Here is a 21,961-nt window from a genome sequence, read left to right on the forward strand (position 1 = left end):
TCTATACTGCAGGGGCTGAAAGCCTATTTTCAAACTGGGTCTGAGTGTATTCCATAGAAGAAAAATTTAAGCAGACCATGAGTTGGCAACTCAAATATTTGCATGCTGATGACATCATCTTTTAATATTTGTGTAGAGTAAGAATAATTGTGACCTAATAAGTGAAGCCTTCAAGAACTTCTATTTTGAAATGAGCTCATTTGCTTTAGAAACTTAAGAGATTTCATTGGAGTTTAGAGTGTTCAGGGATAGTAGAAAGTAAAATGGTGATGTTAGGGGGATCTGGCATGAATTTTTTCTATACCTTTGTCTTCTCGGTGACTTCATGAATGTTTTCTGGCTGTGAAGGGCCCTGTAAGTGAGCTTAGACGATTATCCGTGCCCAGAGAACCTTCCGTGCATGGGGTCTTGAAAACAGAGGCATGAAATTGTAGGGCTAGGGTAGAGGTCCTTTATGGCCCAGTCACTCAACCATCCATTTTCAAAAGCTAACTTTAGTATCCTTGGACTAAATCAGAGAGTGGTCATCCATGAGGTCCTGATAAAAACTATGTAAACTATTTCCAGTTTTAAGTATTTCACAGACATGCTAAAACCTAGACATAAACTGCCCTAACTCCTCTATCGCCCCACAGAGCACACTTTAAGAAAATCTAGCCTGGATAAATATGGTTGATCCAAGGACAAGGTCGTTATGGTGACTGGGCTGGGTGGGCTGCTATAGACTTTTGCAATTCACAAAGCGATCACTGTAAAAAGAGAGAGAGAGAGAGAAGTTTTGAGACAGAGTTGCCAATTTTTAATTTTGCTGGGTGAAGACATAAAAACAAGATCATCCACTATCACCACCTTTCCATAAAAGAAAAAAAAACATTGTAATACAAAAAAGTAGTAAGGGTATATTCTTGGAATAAAGGAGAATCCTTTAATTGAGGAAATTTGGTTTTATTAAGAAAATATTAAATTTTTCCTTTTTAAAAAATTTACCCCAGATTTATCAAGCAGTAGCCTTGGTGTTGGCAACCACAGCCACAAGGATTTTGGCCATTTCTTTCTTTGGAAAACAGTGTAGAAGCTACACAGAAAAGCTTTTGTTCGAGGGGCAATTGGCAGGCACAGTGGAGCAGGGCAGGGGCACCATGTGAAGGATTTAGCAAAAGCAGATTCAAATCCCCTGTACAGTATCTTTGCCCACCCTTTTCTCGGTGACTGTACAACCTCTCCCTGATCACAGGCAGTGGAGGGAAACTTACTATGTCTAAAACTGAATTTTGAGGTTGCTGTAGTTGTTACAAATCATTATGGTGAGCTGAAACCCAATATCCATCCATTGTCCCTTGGTCTACCCTCTAGCGCCATAGGAAACAAGTTTAATTCCTTTCCCTTGTGACAGCCCTTCACAAACCTGAAGACAGCCAGTCTGTCCTTTTCCTGAAGACAGCCAGTGTGTCCTTCTTCCCCTCTCTCTTGCCCTTCACCGTGGGAAACATTTTGAATCCTTCCATAATTTCAAGACAGCTTATCATCCTGATTGTGGTATGTTGGCATTCAATTCGATTTGTCTTACAATGCGTTGTACAGAACTCTGGACCTTGGAGAGACTCCACTGTCTGAGAGGAGGGGGGAATTATTGCCTCTCTTTTTCTGGATGTAGTTTGGTTTGTTTGTTTTTAAGGAAAAACAATCTGATTTTTGAACTCAAACTTGTAATTAAAACCAGGAAAGGTTTTTTTTTTTCCTAATGTTTATTCTAAGAGACAGTACATGAGCAGGAGAGGGTCAGAGAGAGAGGGAGACACAGAATCCAAAGCAGACTAGCACAGAGCGTGATGGGGGGCTCAAATTCACAAACTGTGAGATCATCACCTGAGCCAGTCAGGCATTTAACTGACTGAGCCACCCAGGTGCCCCAAACCAGTAAAATTTTTATTCATATGTGGCCATTCAGTTGGTTGTCTCATTTCACAAATATGCTCATCTCATCTTCTTTTCCTGAACTTATTTCTGCCCTTACCACTCTCAACTATCCAAACTGACCCCTCATCAGGTCGGTGTTACCCTAATTCAAAACCAGAAAAAGACAGTACAAAGAAACAAACCAAAACTATATTTCAATAAATTTCATAAATATAGATGCAAAAATACTTACAAAATATCAGCAAAATGAATTCAGCAATACAAAAAAAGGATAATACATCATGATCAAATGGGGTTTATATCAGGAATATAAGGCTAGTTTAAAATTAAAAATCAACCAGTGTACATGGTGTGGCCAAGGGCTTGAGCTGGTCTTCTAGGGGTGGGTCTCTCCAAATGAAATCTTGCCATTGGCAATGACATGGGTGGAGCTAGAGAGTATCATACTAAGAGAAATAAGTCAGTCAGAGAAAGACACATACCATATGATTTCACTCATGTGCAGAATTTAAGAAACAAAACAAACATGGAGTGGCAGGGGGAAGAGAGACAAACCAAGAAACAGACTCTTAACTGTAGAGAACAAACTGATAGTTACTGGAAGAGAGGTGGGGGGGGGGATGGATTAAATAGATGATAGGGTATTAAGAAGAGCACTTGTGATGAGGACTGCTGTTGTATGGAAGTGATGAATCACTAAATTCTACACCTGAGACCAATATTATGCTGTATGTTAACCAACTGGAATTTAAATAAAAACTTGGAGACAAAAATAAAAAATAAAAACCAATCAATGTAAATCACCATTTTGGCAGAATAAAGTAGAAAAACCATATGATTATTTCGCTATATGTTGAAAAAATATTCGAAAAGAAGGCAACACCCATGTATGATTAAAAAAAAAAACCCTCAAAGCTAACTAGGAACAGAAGAAAATGTCTTCAATTTGTTAAAAGGTATTTATGACAAACCTACACTGAATATCATACATAATGGTAAAAGACTGGATCCTTTTCTGGTAAGATTAGGAAAAACAGGGATGTTTGCTCTCACCACTCCTATTCAACATTGTAATTGGAGATCTTAGTACAAGAAGACAAGAAAAAGAAATAAAAAGCATCAGAGTGTAAAGGAAGAAGTAAAACCATCTTCATCAATGTGATTATTATGCAGAAAATCCTAACAAATGGATAAAAAAGTCTACTAAAACTAATAGTAAAGTGTAGACACAGGTCATTGTTAAAAAAAATCAATAGAATTTTTACACACTAACAATGAACATTTGAAAAATTAAATAAAAATACCCTTTTCATGGCATAAAAACACTAAATACTTATGGACAAATATGAAATACATATAAGACCTATTTACTGACAACCTCAGAACATTACTGAGAAATTAAAGAAACTAAATAAATGGGGGCGCCTGGGTGGCTCAGTTGGTTAAGCATCTGACTTCTGCCCAGGTCATGATCTTATCTTGTGGTTCGTGGGTTCGAGCCCCGCGTCGGGCTCTGTACTGTCAGCACAGAGCCCGGAGCCTGCTTCAGATTCTCTTGTCTCCCTCTCTCTCTGTCTCTCCCTCGCTCGCACTCTCTTTCTCAAAATTAAACATTAAAAAAAATTAAAAAAAAAAAAAACTAAATAAATGAAGAGGTATACCATACTCATGGATAGGAAAACTCAAAATTGAATTACAGTATCAATTTTCCCCAAATAAATAAATCTGTTGATTCAGTGGAATCATGGTCAAATATCTTAGGCTTTTTTGTTGTTGTTGAAATTGACAAGCTAAAAATAATCAGGGAAAACCCCCAAACTTGGAGAACTTATGTTATTTCATTTTAAAACTTACTATAAGCCTATAGTTAACAAGAAACTATGCTATTTTTCTAAGTGTAGAAATATAGTTCAGTGGAACAGAATAAAGAGTCCAGAAATATACCCACATATCTATGGACAACTCATATTTGACAAGGATGCCAAAATAATTCGGTGGGGTAAAGAAAGGCTTTTTCAACAAGTGGTGTTGGAAAACTTGATATCCTTGTGGGGAAAAAAAATGACCTTTGATCCTGACTCCTATCAGAACAAATATTAACTCAAGAAGAATTATGGACCTAAATGTAAGGGCTAAAACTCTAAAACTTCTAGGAAAAAAAATATGAGAAGATCTTTGTGATTTGGAAATAGGCAAAGCTTTGTAGACCACAAAAAACCACACAAACTATAAACAAAAGAAATGATACATTGAACCTCATTAACATTTAAAACTTGTGTTCTTTGAAAGACACCATTAAGAAAATGAATAGACAAGTCCCAGACGGAAAATATTTGCAATATATATATTTGAAAAAGACCTTGTACTTAAAATATACAAAGAACTCTTCTAGCTCAATAATGAGAAGACAAACAACGTAATTTTTTAAATATTTGAAAAGACATTTGACAAAGGAAGATTTATGGATGGCCAATAAGTACGTAAGAAGCTCAACATCAATAGCCACCAGGAAAATGCAAATTGAAATCATGAGACACCCTACTCATTCACTAGAGTGGCTAAAATTAAAAAGACTGACAATGACAGTAGTGGTAAGCATGTGGAAGCAGCTGGAACTCTCACACATTCCTGGTGGGAGCAAACAATGGAAGAGTCACCTTATAAACCATGTTGAAAGTTCCTTCACCAATTAAACGTATGTTGTCATATGGTCCCAAATTCCACTCTTAGGTACTTACGCACAAGAAACGACAACATTTCTGTATGCGAGAAGACACGTACAAGAAGATTAATGGAAGCTTTATTCATAATAGCCTCAAATATCCATCAAAGATGAATAGACACACCAATTGCGCTGTAGCCACACAAAGGAATACTTCCAGCCGTAAAAAGAAATGACCTATGGATCCAAGCAACACGGATGATTCTGAGCAAAACCAACCAGACACAAAAGAGAACGTGATGTATGATTCCATTTATATAAACTTCTGTAATAGGCAGACAGCCTATTCACAATATAGTGACAGGCAGCCCAGTGGTTGTTGCCTAGGGCTGGGACTGGGTGTGGGGACCGACCACGAAGTGACATGAGGCAACTTTTTGGAGTGATGAAAATGTCCCACATTTTGATCTTCATGCTGGTCATTTGGGTGTGCACACGTTTCAAAACTCTTGTAACAGTACCCTTCACGTAGGTGATTTCATTATATGTAAATTATACCTCAATGAACACATGAAGACACCCCTGTGTCTTCTGTATCCCACGTCACCTGGGCTCTTGCTCTGAGAGGGAGGGTAAGTGGTTAACTCTCAATCCCTCAGTGCGAAACTTAAAAGCCATTTTAAGTGCAGCATTTCCAGAACATTCTCCGGCACGCAGGAACTGCTGTTGTCAGGGTGAACGCACTGTCTGTCTGTCTGGGATGGTCCCGTTTTAATCTGGTTGTCTCTGCCTTGCGTTAACAGTGCTGTTGCACTCTTCCTCCTGTTTCTGGTTTGGGTGCTAAGTTATTTGGCTGCTGGTTTGTCCTGGCCTCTTGCCTAAGGTGCTGAGAAATCAGGCCTTCAAGAGTGTGACGATGAGCCTGTGGGCTAGTGACCACCTTCTCTTGGATGCCCTAATGCAGCTCTCTGGAACTGGGATTCCTTCATACCAGCCAGTGGTTGTTGAGGGCTGCCCACCTGCCAGGCGCCCTCCTGCTGCGTGCTCTATGTGGCCTGAGAGCCTCCAGTTCTCAAGCTAGTCCCTGGAGGGAGGGACCCCCTTTGTAAATGACAATTTTGAAGTTTCGAGAGCCCAGGTAACAACTCCCGGTCATCAGACTGTGTGTGTGTGTGTGTGTGTGTGTGTGTGTGCGCGCGCGCGTGATAGGGGGTGTCGAGTGGAGCCTCAGTGTTCACACTTTCCGCCACTCAAGATATGCCACAGCCTTGATTCAGAGATGGGCTTTGATCTGCTGCAATCAGAAGAATTTTTTTAAGCAAGATAAAGCTGGGCAGCCTTAGACACAGTGATGTCATAATGACCTCTGGATATAGCTCCTCAGCATAAACTCCAGTCAATAAGGTTGCCTTCAGGTCCGGAGTTCAGCAATTCAGTTTGCTGGCCGAGGGACCCAGGTGGGGAGAAGGATGGATTTGGGGCCGAGTAGAGACACGATTCATTTTCCTGCTAAAGTGAGAAATGGGTAATTTTTTTAATTTAAATTTTTTAAATTTATTTTTGAGAGAGAGAGAGACTGAGCACGAGTGGGGAAGGGGCAGAAAGAGAGGGAGACACAGAATCCGAAGCAGGTTCCAGGCTCTGAACTGATAGCACAGAGCCCGACACGGGGCTCGAACTCACGGACCGTGAGATCATGACCTGAGCCGAAGTCGGACGCTTAACCGACTGAGCCACCCAGGCGCCCTGAGAAATAGGGAATTTTTTTCTTTCCTTAATGTTTTTGCTTTATGTTGTTTATTTTGTCCCCCTGTATGTTCATTTGTCTTTTCCTGCTAAGGTTACCACCTTTCTTCCCTCCCTGTGTGAATCCCCATCCATGAAGAGCGTGCCCAGCACTGAAATGCCCACACTGTCCCAGGCGGGAGACCTTGGTCACACGGACCACAGCTTCATGGCATCTTCCTTTGGGAAGGTGAACCTTTGGGATGGAAATCCTGTGTCTCCTGAAGAGAGGAGAGGGGATTTGATGCCCTGTGGGCTCAGCTCTCATGCACAGGGCCAGTCAGCGTGGTGGCCGATGGGCACACGCCACAGTGACCCCAGCCTGGTGGCCCTGCCAGGGTCTCCTGCAGGGGTGTCAGCATGAGAGTGGAGTTGAGAGGGTCCCAGACACAGGGCACCTGGCTAAAAGCTACTCCCTTTCCATTCAGCTCTCCAATTTTCTGATTAAGTCAAGGACAAAGGCTCAGTTTGTGACGGCGTATCTCTAACACTTCGATAACGTTCCTAAACACCATTTGGTTGGTTTCTCTTAGATTTTTTAAATGTTTATTTTGAGAGAGCGAGAGAGAGAGAGAGAGAGAGAGAGAGTAGGGGAGGGGCAGAGAGAGAGGGAGACACACAATCCCAAGCAGCCTCTGCACTGTCAGCGTGGAGCCTGACGTGGGGCTCGAACTCACCAACTGCGAGACCAGGACCTGAGCCGAAATCAAGAGCCAGGCGCTTAATGGACTGAGCCACTCAGGCGCCCCTGATTTGTCTTGTTTTTAAACAAAGGGAGAAGGCACCACATCAGAGCCCTCCTCAGGGACGGGCATCTGACAGTTTGAGTTTCCGTTTTATGGCCGACAGTGATCAATAAAGCCACTTTTCCAAGCAGTAAAGATTTTAAAAATAATTATGAAAACTTGTATAAAAATTTGAAAATATGGAAAAACAAAGTAGAATTACTCATTATACCCTCCACTGTAATATTTTGATGTCTTTCTTTTTTTGAACGCCAAAATCGAATTCATGTTCTTTTTATCCTTCTGTTTTCTTCCCCACCACATAATAACGTACCACCTATGGCTATGTTGTCATCAGTGCTTTGTAAACATAGTACTAAAGACTTATTTCTTTATTAGAAAAAATATAAAAAGGTAGAAGAAGGAAATAGCAGTATAAGAAGTGAAAATACAATTTCTTATGGAATGTCACTATTAGGATTTTAATGTATTTCTTTTTACTTTTTTCTCTTATAGGTGTGTATTTATAATAAATACCTGTAATTTAAAAATTGAATCACACAGGGGTACCTGGGTGGCTCAGTGGGTTGAGCGTCCGACTTCGGCTCGGGTCATGAGCTCACGGTTCATGAGTTCGAGCCCCGCGTCGGGCTCTGTGCTGACAGCTCGGAGCCTGGAGCCTGCTTCGGATTCCGTGTCTCCCTCTGTCTCTGCTCCTTCCCTGCTTGTGCTCTCTCTCACTGTCAAAAATAAATAAGCGTATAAAACATTTTAAAATTGCATCACACAATTTTACAATAACTTTTTTTTTTTTTTAAGTTTATTTCTTTCTTTCGAGAGAGAGAGAGTGTGAACAGGGGAGAGGCAGAGAGAGAGGGAGAATCTCAAGCAGGCTCTGAGCTGATGGCGCCCGATACAGGCTCGGACTCAAGTACCTGTGAGTTCGTGACTTGAGCTCAAATCAAGAGCCATTGGCTCAACTGACTGAGCCACCCAGGTGCCCCCAGTAACTATTTTCATAGTTGCCTAGTATTTAACCGTATTCTGGTTTTAATGTTTATATATCACACATTACTTAACCATTCTGTATTCTTGTGGTTTGAGGTTATTTGATGTTTCGTGTACATATGTTGCTATAAATACTATCTCACTAGACAATGTGGTAAATAGTTTTTAAATTTTAAATTATTTGGTTGGGTTAGAGACCCCGAAAGCATTATTAATTCAAGGGGTGAGCGTTTTTAAGGCTCCTATACATATCACTAAATTGTTTTCTAAAAGACGTGTTTTATTTTCCACAAGCAAAGTATCAAGGTTTATCGCATCCTCCTCAGCATGTAGTACTTTCTGGTGTGAGATTTAAAATTTTTTTTTTTCAACATTTATTTATTTTTCGGACAGAGACAGAGCATGAACGGGGGAGAGGCAGAGAGAGAGGGAGACACAGAATCGGAAACAGGCTCTAGGCTCTGAGCCATCAGCCCAGAGCCCGACGAGGGGCTCGAACTCCCGGACCGCGAGATCGTGACCTGGCTGAAGTCGGACGCTTAACCGACTGCGCCACCCAGGCGCCCCTGGTGTGAGATTTTAAAAGCTCATCCGACAGGCAAAAGGTTGTATTTTCAGTTTTTCCAATTTGCATTTTTAAAAAATTCCTGCTGTGGCGGACCCTTTTCCCTCATGTGTGTGCAGTTCGTTTCTTGTCACGCCAACACTGTGGGTCCTCGGTGGGCTTGCCAGGTCAGGAGGGGTGGGTTTGTCTCAGTTATTTGGTAGAAAAGTGAAATCTTAGGAAGTTCACCATGAGCACACGGAGCTGCCATTGGTTTTACCACATTTCATGTCTCGGCTGTGGCCTTAGTCTGTTCACCCAGCGTCTCAAAAGCCAGAAAATTCTTTGGTACCCGAAGAAAGACGGGAGAAGCGAGCACAAGAAGTAACGAGCAAAAGAGACAGGCAAGCAAGCTGATGAAAATTTATGAAAACAAAACAACACTCCCCCCCCCCGCCCCCGTAGAAAAAAATTAGTATCCCAGGATATGTCAGGATACGTAAGGGTTCACCCCAAAGTCTAGCATATTCTAAGGAGACAGAGCTGGATTTGAAGGTGCATAGAGAGACCTGGATTAGGATCCTGAGACCACCACCGTCAGGCTGTGTATACCTGGACAGGTTATTTGGCTCGAACCCAGGCTCTTCTCAGGCCTTTGGGTGATCACGTCAGTGTTCATTAAATGAAGAAAACCAAGGCTCGCATGAGTAGGCATTCAGTGAACAAGAGCTTTAACAAAAATTCCATGTCTAGGATTTTGCGGGGTTAGCAGTGGTGAACTGGAGGAATAAGTTTGGAACCGTGCTCTGAATTATCAAAAAAAAAAAAAAAAAAAAAAAAAGGAATCAGTTATACTTCTGGTAGTTTATACAAATCTTTATTGTATTTCAATATTTGAACAAACTGGTGAGACAGTATTAGGATTTTATATTCTGAGGAGCTTTCGATGTTCCCATCATTGATGAAAGTACGCATGCCAGTATTTACTCAAAATCTGCTGGAATTTTTGGGAGATGATTTATTGCTACTGAGAACAATAGCATTTAGTTTTCTCAAAAATCAAGAATCACTTATTTTTCTAAAATTCTGTCTTTTTAATCATTCCACAGATCAAAGTTATGGCATTAAATTGCTTTTGTTACAGGTTGGGTTTCATTAAGTGGAAGGATCCTATTTCCTGCTTGTGAAGCTCTCCCCCCTCCCTCCCCGACACTTCCTGGGAACTCACTGGAGTCAGGATAACAAAGGGGCACTTGGAAATGCCACTCAAGGTCAGAGCCAGACGCATCAGGTGCTCAAGTGATGAGCTAGGGAAGAGCCATCCCGACAGTGTTAAAGTCTGGTTGTATGGTAGATGTGTGTACCGACCGTGGCCACGAACCTGCGAACTGTGAGATCATGACCTGAGTCGAAGTCGGACGCTTAACCGACTGAGTCACCCAGGCACCTGAGTTCAGTGGTCTTGAAGGATGAACTGGCATTTCCCAAGCAGATAGGGGGCATGGAACACACATGCTTTTATTCTGCAGAGCCTAATGGATGAGAAATACAGCTCTGGAAACAGACGGGGCTGAGTTGGAATCCGGGGGGCTCTGTGCTCTTGGACAAATGACAACCGTCTGAGCCTGTTTCTTCACCTGTAAATTGGGAGAAGAATACCCCCTACCTTGTAGGGTTGTTTCAAAGACTATATGGAAACCGAATGCAGTGCATGACCCACAGTAATAATTATATTCGTTTTCTATAATAAATATATGAGGGATGAAACAGTTGTGACTCTGATTCAGCCACAAGCCAGGCGAGCTGTTTCAGTTTAGATCAAATTCCTCATCTGTAAAATGGGCACATTGGGCCACATGACTGCCATGCTTTCTTCCAGCCTGAACATCATATGAAATATGACTTTGCATTACTAATTATCTTCTCCTGTAGGATCTTCCTCTTCTAAATGCTTTTTGAGCCTTTGCTATGCCTAGAACAGTGTCTGGCTCATAGTTGTAGCTCAGTAAGTAGGAGTTGAGTAATTACCACAAATTTGCTGTTTGCTTGAGTACCACGTGATCACAAATATGGTTCTTATCTAAGGGTTTCTTTTCTTTTCTTTTTTTTTTTTCAACGTTTATGTATTTTTGGGACAGAGAGAGACAGAGCATGAACGGGGGAGGGGCAGAGAGAGAGGGAGACACAGAATCGGAAACAGGCTCCAGGCTCTGAGCCATCAGCCCAGAGCCCGACGCGGGGCTCGAACTCCCGGACCGCGAGATCGTGACCTGGCTGAAGTCGGACGCTTAACCGACTGCGCCACCCAGGCTCCCCCTAAGGGTTTTTTAAGACATGTGAGAGTTCAGCTCTTCCAACAGGATGGATATGTCCTTTACGTGACTGAAAAGGGTGTGAGGTTTGAACTTGAAGAGTCTGATATATAACTATATTTTCAGGGCAGATTTAGGCAGAATGCTTGTTTCTGGTACCCAGGGCTGCATATAGGTAGAAGGAAGAACAGAAATGGTACTTTCTTGGAGGTTCCATTTGCTCCTGTTTGAGGGGCCACAATGAGTACTTTGGGTAGTAGCTATACTCCTCTGTACTATGCAGGGTGGCAATTCTTGGCGCCCAGGCTTTGGTCCCAGTTCACTTGTCTGCATTTTTAGATAAAGCGTGGTATTTCAGGCTATAAGAAACTATCCTAGGGGGCGCCTGGGTGCTCAGTAGGTTAAGCGTCCGACTTCGGCTCAGGTCATGATCTCACAGTTCGTGGGTTCGAGCCCCGCGTCCGGCTCTGTGCGGACAGCTCGGAGCCTGGAGCCGGCTTTGGATTCTGGGTCTCCCTCTCTCTCGGCCCCTCCCCCACTTGCGCTCTGTCTCTGTCTCAAAAATAAATAAACATTAAGAAAAAAACTATCCTGTGGTTCATGGGCATGACCAATCCCAATTCTGGGCCATGAATGTTCTTTTTTGCTTTTTTATAATCTTGATTCCAGTATAGTTAGCACACATTGTTATATTAGTTTCAGGTATACAGTGTAGCGATTCAACAATTCTATACATTCCTCGGTGCTCATCTTGATAAGTGTGCTCTTAATCTCCTTTATCTATGTCACCGCCCCCCCCCCCCCCCCCCCCCCACCTTCCCTACGGTAACCATCGGTTCTCTGTAGTTAAGAGTCGGGTTTTTTTGGTTTGTCTCTCTTTTCCCTTTGTCCATTTGTTTTGTTTCTTGAATGCCACAGATGACTGAAATCCTCACCCTTTGCAGACCCTCCCTCAAGAGACGCGGAGCACCGGGCGCCTCCGTGTGACTGTTCTGAGTCACCAACATGACTTCCACTTTGTATGTAGGCAGATAGAAAATGCATTCCCCTAATGAGTGTTCCTGGACTTTATTAAAAGTGATACCACTTTCCTTTTTAATAGGAACAGCAACATGGCCCTAAATTCGAATCTGTTCTCCTGAGGAAGATAGTATCAGGATTGAAAATGAAACAAACATTTTTTTTTTTTTTTTCTGACGACAGCGTTCATATTTTGATCTTGTAGACTTCTTAGGGTCCTGGTCCTCCGTCCTTCCTCCTCGCCATTCATTGCATTTACGGTGCACTGCCGTGATACAGTTTTTCTGTCTTAAACAAGGGCCGGGGCCCCGTCCCGGGTTGTCTGTGGGGCTCCAAGGCTTCCTCCAAGTCCCTAAATAGGTTGAGGCGAACAATGCTCTGCTGTTCACAGGATGCAGTTCTGCGTTAAATGGCTGCTGAATAATCCCAGCAGAAGGAAGAACAGGATGCCGTGGCTACCTGCTGGAGGTCACGGCGACGGCCTCTCGGCATCGGGTTCCCCTGGATTTAGGGTTAGGCTGGTGATACTGAGTCTGTTGGTTTTAAGCAGAAGGAGGAGGGAGACACCCACCCAAATCCCTAAAACCTTTCCGACAGCTCTAATGTCCCATTTCTGCCAACCAGAATCTCACGCCGGTGATTTGCTCAACAGCTGGGTGATGACATACTTTTTGGGTACAATATATACACTAGGCCATTAGTCTGCAAGCAGCAGTTGTCAGCTTTGTTCCCATTTAGAGTAATTTTCTCACTAATATGGCATATTCTTCAGGGATAAAATGCATTTTCCAGCCAGATATTCCCCCTAATAGTGAAGTTGGTTTAATGATCGGATTTCAGCCAAGGGAAGGGAAGCCTGCGATTGCCGCTGGTTGTATATTGAAGCTACCAAAAATGAAAAGGCTTATTTTAAAACACATTCACCTGAACAGGCAAAAGCCTCTCCTTTCCAGATTAATGAAGCTCATTCGAGGGGAAACTTAGGTATGAATTTAAGAGCTAAGTAAGGTACTTAGAGCCTTTCGGTGCAAAGCGCACATAGGTATATATTTTTGAACTGTAATGATGGCTGGTGGGGTTTTAATAGGGGTCGTGATAACCGGCGAGCTACAAAAAAAGGCAGCTGTCTGCAGGCTGACCCTCGCCGGGATGACAACATACGATTTTTTTCCCCCTCTCCACATACAGGCCTTGAATATTCAAATCAATTAAACAATTAATTCCCACCCTGCAAACTTGCACGTCAAGCTTCAGCCTGTGGCCAATTTCTTCGGTTGAATTATAACCCCCCTGAAAAGCAGCAGCTCCTAATGGAAAAGCTGACGGAGTCTTAAGTACATGCGGTGAGTGGAGCTGCTCTAATTAACTCTGCTTTGGATCCCCCTCCCCCATTAATATTTTAAAGATTTTTAATTAAAATAATTACACGAATTTATGAAAAATATTCAAGCACCTAGAGTATTTCTATGGTGCCCTGGTCTCAGCGATTCTCCTTCCTGGTGTCCCTTGGGTGTGGATTTCCACCCCGGTCATTATCGCCCTGAGCCCAGCTGCGGGGGAGTGAGATTTATTTCTGAGGCTGAGAACTTCTTCTTCCTTTTACCTTCGTGATCGCGGTTGGAGGAGCCGCATGCCCACAGCCACCTTGCCCGGTTCGTCAACATGGATGGTTCTTCTTTCCTCTCTTGCTCTCTTCCTCCACCCCTGTTAGTCCCCCCATCGTTCATTGTCCCGCGATGATGCTCTGGAGACAAAAGCCCTTCCTTTCTCCCTTCACTTAGTTTGCAGCACTGCTAAGGGGGTAGAGCGCAGTGGGGAGGCGGGGGCCGGAGGGTGGTGTCGGCACACTTTCTCTGTAAAGGGCCAGGTGGGAGATATTTCAAGCTTTGCGAGTCGTGTGGCCTCCGTCGCCACTCTGCTCTGCCGTTTTAGCCCCAAAGCAGACAGAGACCATACCTAAGTGAGGGAGCGTGGCTGGGTGCCAATAAAACTTTATTTATGGACATGGAAATTTGAATTTCGTATCATTTTTACATGTCACAAAATATCCTCCTTCGAATTCTTCCCCAACTATTTATTCACATATGTCAAAACTATTCGTACCCAATCAGCCATTACAAAAGAGACAGCCGGCGGGATCTGGCCCTCGGGTCATAGTTTGCCTCTCCATGGTGGTGCTTCACCTGGGGTCAGACCGCTTGGCTGTTCCGGCTCTGGAAAGGTCTTAGCTGTCTGTGCGACTGTGGGCCAGCGGGTAGCCTCAGCTTCTTTGTCTAGAACTTGAAGACGGCAGTGATGGAGTCTCCCCTCGGAGTCTGGTTGTGATTTATTTATCGCATTTGTTACGACAAACAAAAACCTAAAACACCCAGGCTTGGGCCAGAGCATCCAGGGGCCGTGTCTGATCCCCTTGGGGTGAGCACTTCTCTTATTGGCCACAGGAGGGTGGCCCCGTGGGCTTTGCCTCTCGGTGTGTTCGGATTCAGCAACTGTTGAGCAAATGTCCCCTAACGCAGGACATTGAGTGGGGAGCTGACATCTCTGGGGCACTCCTTGGAAGAAAGGACTGGGCCCTTTTGTTTGTGTGATGGCTATTCTGATGGCTGTTACTGTCCCCATCGGCCCTGTGTTATACACCATGAAATAAAGTGGGAGGGGCTAACACTGACCCCAGACCACTCGGGACTTTGAATCCAGGTCTTCCTGACTCCAGAGGCCAAACCTGAATCATTCTCCTTATGGCTGTTGCCATGTCTATATATCATCTGTACGACTGCCTACGTAATATTTTTAAAATAGTCTCGGTGTTTGTCCTTAGGTTCCTTTTTAAGAAATTTTCTTTAGAACCAAATTTATTCTGTAGTATGGATGTGCTGTTTGTATTTTAGCTAATAACCATTTTTTTTTCAACGTTTATTTATTTTTGGGACAGAGAGAGACAGAGCATGAACGGGGGAGGGGCAGAGAGAGAGGGAGACACAGAATCGGAAACAGGCTCCAGGCTCTGAGCCATCAGCCCAGAGCCTGACGCGGGGCTCGAACTCACGGACCGCGAGATCGTGACCTGGCTGAAGTCGGACGCGCTAATAACCATTTTTTACAGAGTAAAAATGAGTTTCTAATGTGGACCGTTGAAAATCATCTTAAGGGTGGTTGGTTATCTTAAGGGTGTCTGCTCTGTTTTTAAATGTCTATTTTTGAGGGAGAGAGAGAGAGAGAGAGAGAGGCAGTGAGAGAGAGGGCCAGAGAGAGAGGGAGGGAGAGAATGCCAAGCAGGCTCCGAGGTGTCAGTGCAGAGCCTGACGTGGGGCTTGAACTCGGGAACCTCAAGTTCAGGACCTGAGCCAAAGTCGGACGCTTCACCAACTGAACCACCAGGCACCCCAAGGGTGTCTGCTCTTCAAAAAACACTGCATTACGCTCTGTGCTCCTAGCCAGATGTGGCCAGAGCCTTGGCATCTGGCCAGTCCTTTGGATGGCTGAGCCCTTCCTATGGCCTGGGCTACTATCTCCAACTCCTGTCCGTCTCTGTGCTGGGGCTGGCACTCGACAGAGGACTTCCTCCTGTCCCTTCCCCAGCTCGCCATGAAGCCATATTCTGCAGCTGCCAGTCAGACTGGCTCCCCAGTCACCAGACTGGACTCTAGGGCTGGTCTTGCCATCTTTCCTGCCACCACTGCCCCCAACCCCATACGGGGATATTCTGGACTTCGAAGTGCCTAGGAAAATGTCCACTTTGGGTCCCACCAGCTCAACAGCTCAGTGCCATGGAAATAATTCCAGCCTCACTGACACCAGTGTTCTGATCCCAAATGGGCCCCTTGCCAGCTATGTGATCTCACTTGGAAAACCTGACTCCCGCTAAGCCTCAATCTTCTTACCTATAAGATGGGGGTATTAGTAAAATGTTTTCCGGGGATATTATGAGGATGTACAAGAGAAAGGTCTTGAACGTGCTCAGTAAGAAGAAGTACTGTGGACCCAGAAAGAGCAGAGGCTCTGGGGGGCTGACCTGTGATCCCCCCCCACTCCCACCCCTCCCACTGCCTCCTGGTGTGTAAGCTGGTGAACTAGAACATTGATAATGGTCTGCCAGTGGAGTCCCAGACCCCCCGGCATTTCTTTGTCTACATATGGCCCTCCTTTGGACGCATCCACAACTAAGAGTCTTCCCCAGGAACCCGGGAGCGTCCAACAACCAAGTTGAGCCGCTGTGGCTGTCCGCCCGCCCCCACCTGCCTGAGAAAGCAGGCGGCGTCCCTCTGCCGCCCCACCTGGGCCAGGCCCCAGCCTAGTGCTACCATTGACTTGTACTTGAGTCTATCTCGTGTTGATTTTATGAGAACTTTCCCTGAAAATCCCCATGTTCGAAAGACGACACCGGGGACCCATGGAGCAGGCTCATCATTTGAATAATCAGCCATTTAGTGACATGCCTAGCCTAGTTTAATGACTGAATCAGTCAAAGTATGACCCCGAGTGCCGGTTAACTTTTAAAATAGCTGTGCCCACTGCATGACACAGCCAACAGGAAGCCATTAAGGCGCTGGCAATTACTATTTCCATCCATCGGCAAAGTCCCTATTTTATTTTAATCTGCGTAAGTGCATTTTCTGCACGAGGTTAAAATATAAATCCCTTCTCCTGAACAAGACTGGTTTTCTGGCTGACTTGAGAGCACAATTTACAACTGATTTAATTTGTTCTTCACAAACATTCCTAATGACATTACCCCGGTGCATATACAGACTGCCTCCTCTTATTCCATTAACTCCCAAATCGGGTTTAAAGACCATATTGATGCTAGATGTTATTATGGGTGATTATCAAAACAACAGACAACTCGGCAAAGTGTTTACTAACTGGTTTATATATAATTTCTGTAATAACGACAACAGATGGTAATGCTACAAACACTAAATCACGCTTTTCGCTGCTGAAACAAATTGGCAGCCTGCAGCACAGAAATGGTGTATGTAGCTATATACAGATGCTTCACTCATCAGCTATGGTGTTCATCTTATTAGGAAATGGGTCTGTTACCGCTATTACAGGTAATCTTTCCATTTACAATTACAAAATGTATATTTTCAATGAAAATGGTTTTCTGCAGCTAAGCTGCCTGAAGGATAGTTCCCCTCTAATTACCAGCCCTGTGAATGTGCGCCTCGGCCGAGCCACGCACGGGGGTGTTTGTCCCAGTTAATGGTGGCGGCTGCATTTCACTTGCGCCAAGATGAGTCTCCTCTCAAAGACCCTCCACCTCTGGCTGGAAAGGCCACCAGGCAGCCCTCCGAGGTGAGTCCATCAGTGCTTTAGGAGCAGGGTGTGAACAAGGCGACAAGCAGCCCAACACGGAGGGGACCCTTCCTCACCGTGGGTTCGTGTGGCCCGTGATTCTCCCATCCCCTGAGTGAGTCGCGATGTGGGAGGGACCGTGGCATTGATCAGCTCCGCTTCCGTGTTTTAAAGACGGGAAGCTGACGTCCAGATGGCCCAGGGAGGAAGGGGCTAGCCCAGGTCGTGGAGTGGCAGGGCTGTGACACTCGTGCCACCCCTGATGGGGAGCGCGATGTTTCTTTTGTCGCCCGTGGGAGCCCTCTGCCAGGCACTGTTGGTGCAACCCGGGGCACCCCGTGCTAAGAAAGACAGGGGTCTGAGTCTCAGCGGCCCCATCGCGAGCCCTGCCCACGCGTCCCCCTCACTGAATTCCGCAGACCGCCAGGGAAACTGAGTACTGCTGTCTCCGCCTTACTGCTGAGGAACCCCTGGGACACCAGGGTGAAGTCACTTGCCTGCCATCCTGTGAAGCTGTAGGATTCAGATTTGAATCCAGGCTGTGGACTGGATCCAAAGGCTGGGCTTAATCGCCGAGCTCTGCTGCCTTTCCAGAGCCTGGCATCCGTGCCTACGGTCTCTTAGGAAAAACAAAGGAAACAACATAGAGGGGAGCACAGGGGCAAAGGGCAGGCGACGTCACGGGCAGTTCCGACAGTGTGGGGCCCCCGCCTTAAGGCCCTTTGACCTTTCACATTTCCCATCAAGGTGTCAGCCGGTTCCTACACCAACCGGCTGAAAGCCAGAGCCACACGGCTGGGCGGGGAGAGGCTGTGGTGTGGACACCGAGGAGTTGGGATTGAGAGTCGGGTCCGGGCCCACTCGCCCGCCTGCGTTCAGCTCAGCCACTTACCAACCATGGCACCTGGGGGACTCGCTCACCTTCACCTTCCACAGCCTCCTCTGTGGAGGGAGGCTGACCCTGGTGCCCGCCTCCTAACACAGCGCAGGGTGGGGGTGGGGACTTGGAAGTTGACCCGTAGGGAGTCAGCACAATGCCTGCCGTAGAGCAGGGGCGTGAAGCGCGTTGGCTCCATTCACTCTGCAAGCCACCGTTTTGGCCGGGATGACTGTCCACGTGCCCACTCTTGGCTCTGGATGGGCCCTCGGGGAGAGGGGACATTTGCCTCTGCCAGCCTGGTCCCCATTTCTGAGTGCTTCCGCGCCCCCCTGCCCACGGGCATTCTCTACTGGTCAGCCGTGGCTTGCGGTGGCTTTGTTCCTGTCCTCTTTAGGGCCTCCCTTGGTCTGAGGCCTGGTCACTGAGGGGATGGGGGTCCATGAGCTCATGGAGGGGGACAGGTATATTCCACAGATGAGGAAATGGAGGCTAGAGCAGAGGCAGCTTGCACCAGCTGGAGTTTAAGTGCTTTCTGGCTCAGCTCACGCCCAGTGCTCTGGAAGACACTGCCGTGCCTCTGAGGACTGACCCCGGACAGGACCCTGCCACGCTCTGGTGAGAAGCCAGTCACGCGCTTCCCAATGGCCACTTTGTGAAGGGACAAAGAATTGTTTCCTCCCTGTAATTTTCTGCATGGAGGTCTCCCTACTGTCCCCCCGCCACTTCCCTCTGACCTCGGAGGCGGCCCCGCGCCCCGGCCACACGGCACTGTCTTTTCACTGGTACAATGAGCTGCTGTTCTGGGGTTTGTGACCAAAGAGCAGTGCCCGCCCTTACTGGTGTGGGAGGAAGCACCTGGTCTGGGTACGTTTTCGGAAGGACCCCTCCTGGGCCCGGGGCCTCACCAGCAAGGCTGTGCGGCCTCTGCGGGCCAGGCGTTCGCCACAAGAGCGTGAGCTCGTAGACCTGCAGGCCTCACTTCAACCCCAGAATTGGTCTTTTGCCTTGGGAGGGCCATGTAGCTGGTGGAGAAGCCCCTTGGAAATGAATTTGAGTTTAAAGCCCGGCTTGTGGCTTACTTGGCCAGTAAGAAATAAACTTTACCTCTTTGTGCCTCAGTCTTATCCTCAGAGTGGGGACAACAGAACCTCCATGGGACCACTCAGCACGAAATGGGCTGTCACAAAATGGAAGCTCTTATTAGCCACCTCTGTGATCTCTGTGTGATTTGTGAGATTGTTAGGCGTTTGACATGTCTTTCCAGAATCCAAGCCAGTGGGAAGGCCAGCTCTGCTTCTACAGTCTCCGTGCCTTCTCCAGTGGCTGTGATCTTGGAAGCCTTTCCTTGGCCACATCCTAACCAAACTCGGAATCACAGACTGATTATAACCCATTAACCATTCCAAAGGAGGAGCCTCTTTGTCTTAAAGACAACACGCTGGTTGGGACATGGGAAAATACGATCTGTGTTCCATGATACGGAAGAAAATATTTTCTTTCAATGGGAAACTTCATCCAATGAAATATTGTGAGAGAGTAGATAGGAGACTAGAATTTGCAAAGCAAAAACAAAAACAGGCCTGATAAGAAGTCCTCTCTCTACCCTATTGTAGCCTGGGAATCTTGGACCTCAGTTTCTGTATCTGCAAAATGGGGGCATGGGCAGGTTTGAACTCTTTGGAGCCTAAGGATCTCACAGCTCTGACGTTTACTGTGTCTGCAACTGTTGGGAAGTCCAGCAAGCAAACAGAACTCCAGAAGCTGCCTTTGGGACCCACCATCTAAGCAAGAACGAGGCTCTCTGCAAGTTTTCTGGGCCGCGGAAGCCGGCTCAGAACCGCCTTAAATATACAGCCCCAGAGGACTGCGATTCTCCCGGCCGCATCACCACGCTGGCATAATTAACAGGCATGTTGCAAAGTGTACCCAGCATATCTAGCAGGTTTTAAGAAATGCCTCCCAAAGATTATAAAAGACTTTAATTAGAGTTTCACAAAGGTAGAGGCTGAGCATTTGCTAATTGCCATTGCCGATTTTTGTTTCAGGGTTCGGTGCAGCTTCAGAGATAGGAAAGAGCCAGCAGTGTTTTAAGGCCACGATCCAATGTGACAACAGTGACAGATATGCTAATTTCTTCATGCACTCCACTTCACTTCTTTTATTCTTTCCAATTAAAGCAAATGCTACTGAAACTGTAATTAAGCCAGGGCTGGGCCCTGATTGCCTGCTGTTTTAATGAAACCCTATTGATTTTTCTTTCCTTTCTCATGGCCACACATGGTGCTCGACGGTCAAACGCCGGCCCTGCGACAATGTCCCCGGCAAAACTTAATTCTGGCCTGGGAAAATGGAGGCCCGGTGGAGAAGCTATCAAAAATGACGTCAGGGGGTGCCTGGGTGGCGCAGTCGGTTAAGCGTCCGACTTCAGCCAGGTCACTATGTCGCGGTCTGTGAGTTCGAGCCCCGCGTCAGGCTCTGGGCTGATGGCTCAGAGCCTGGAGCCTGTTTCCGATTCTGTGTCTCCCTCTCTCTCTGCCCCTCCCCCGTTCATGCTCTGTCTGTCTCTCTCTGTCCCAAAAATAAATAAACGTTGAAAAAAAAATTTTTTAAAAAAAAATGACGTCAGTGGGGAAAGGCCGTACCTTGTGAGGCCACGCGGCGACGAGAACCACCCATGCCAGTGTGACCATCCACAAGAAACGCATTGCCTTGGGCGAAGAATTCAAATGCCCTTTTTCATTCTAGTGCTGTTTCCATAAGATGCAGCACGGTAGTTAAACTCTAGTGGTTTAACTAAGCTGGATGTTAAAATCTAGGCCATTTGGAGCCCCGGAAATGTATGTTATTGACGGATGTTCACAAACCAGAGAGCAGTTTTGGGGATGAAGTATTGGAAAAACATTTTACTTCTCTTTGGTATTAATTTGAGAATGAGTTTGTTTGTTTGTTTGTTTTTTTAAATGAAGCATCTCTCTGAAATTATTCCTGCTCACACCCCCCTACCCTGCAGTGAATACGTAGATGTCATGCAAAGAAAATGAAAGGGAAGAGTATTGGAGTATTGTTGAGCATTTCAGGAGCTCCACAGATCTTTAATGGTGGCAGGTTCAGATTCTGATTGGGAGAAGTAGGGTTTCAGGTATTGTCTGTGGTTTTCTGTATCTAACGACAGGGTTCCCCGTGCGGGGCTTGGAAGGAAGCATGAAGTACCACCTTGTTTGAGCACAGTCGATGCCCGGGCTCCCTGCCACCCCTCAGCTGGTTCTTACCTGAGTCCCCCATTGGTGCCACTTTGGGTTGGGGAGTAGGAGGAACAGGGAGGCGGGACACCCATCCTGACAAAGCACATCTTCTTTTCCTTGGTCTGTCTTCTCATGCTCCCTCTCCGCCTCTCCCCACCGAATTCTCCTGGGTCTGTGAGCTTCTTCCCATACGGGGGCGACTGGATGACGTTCCCAAAGTCTGAGTGGACACATTCTTGCTGTTGTGATAGAAACCTGCCGGAGCACGAGACTTACACCCTCCCCACCCTGGCCAGAGCACTGGGGACATCCTCCTGATCAGGGCCGCGATGCTCGGATTCATCCGTTGCCTACTGTGTTATAGGTGTTCCATGTGGCTTATGTCACTACCGCCCTATTGGACTCCATTGAATAGAAGAAACAGGCCAGAGGAATCAGGGCAATTACTAAAGTTATGTGGCTGAGGTGGGGAATGTGGGTAAAAAGCAGATTGCTTTCCAGGGAGGATGAACGCGAATAAAGGATGTCAGTGTAACGTTGGTTCAAGTCTTGCCTTCATCATGAACCC

This window comes from Prionailurus viverrinus, chromosome D2 (assembly GCF_022837055.1).
Source record: "Prionailurus viverrinus isolate Anna chromosome D2, UM_Priviv_1.0, whole genome shotgun sequence".
In the NCBI taxonomy this organism is placed as follows: Eukaryota; Metazoa; Chordata; class Mammalia; order Carnivora; family Felidae; genus Prionailurus; species Prionailurus viverrinus.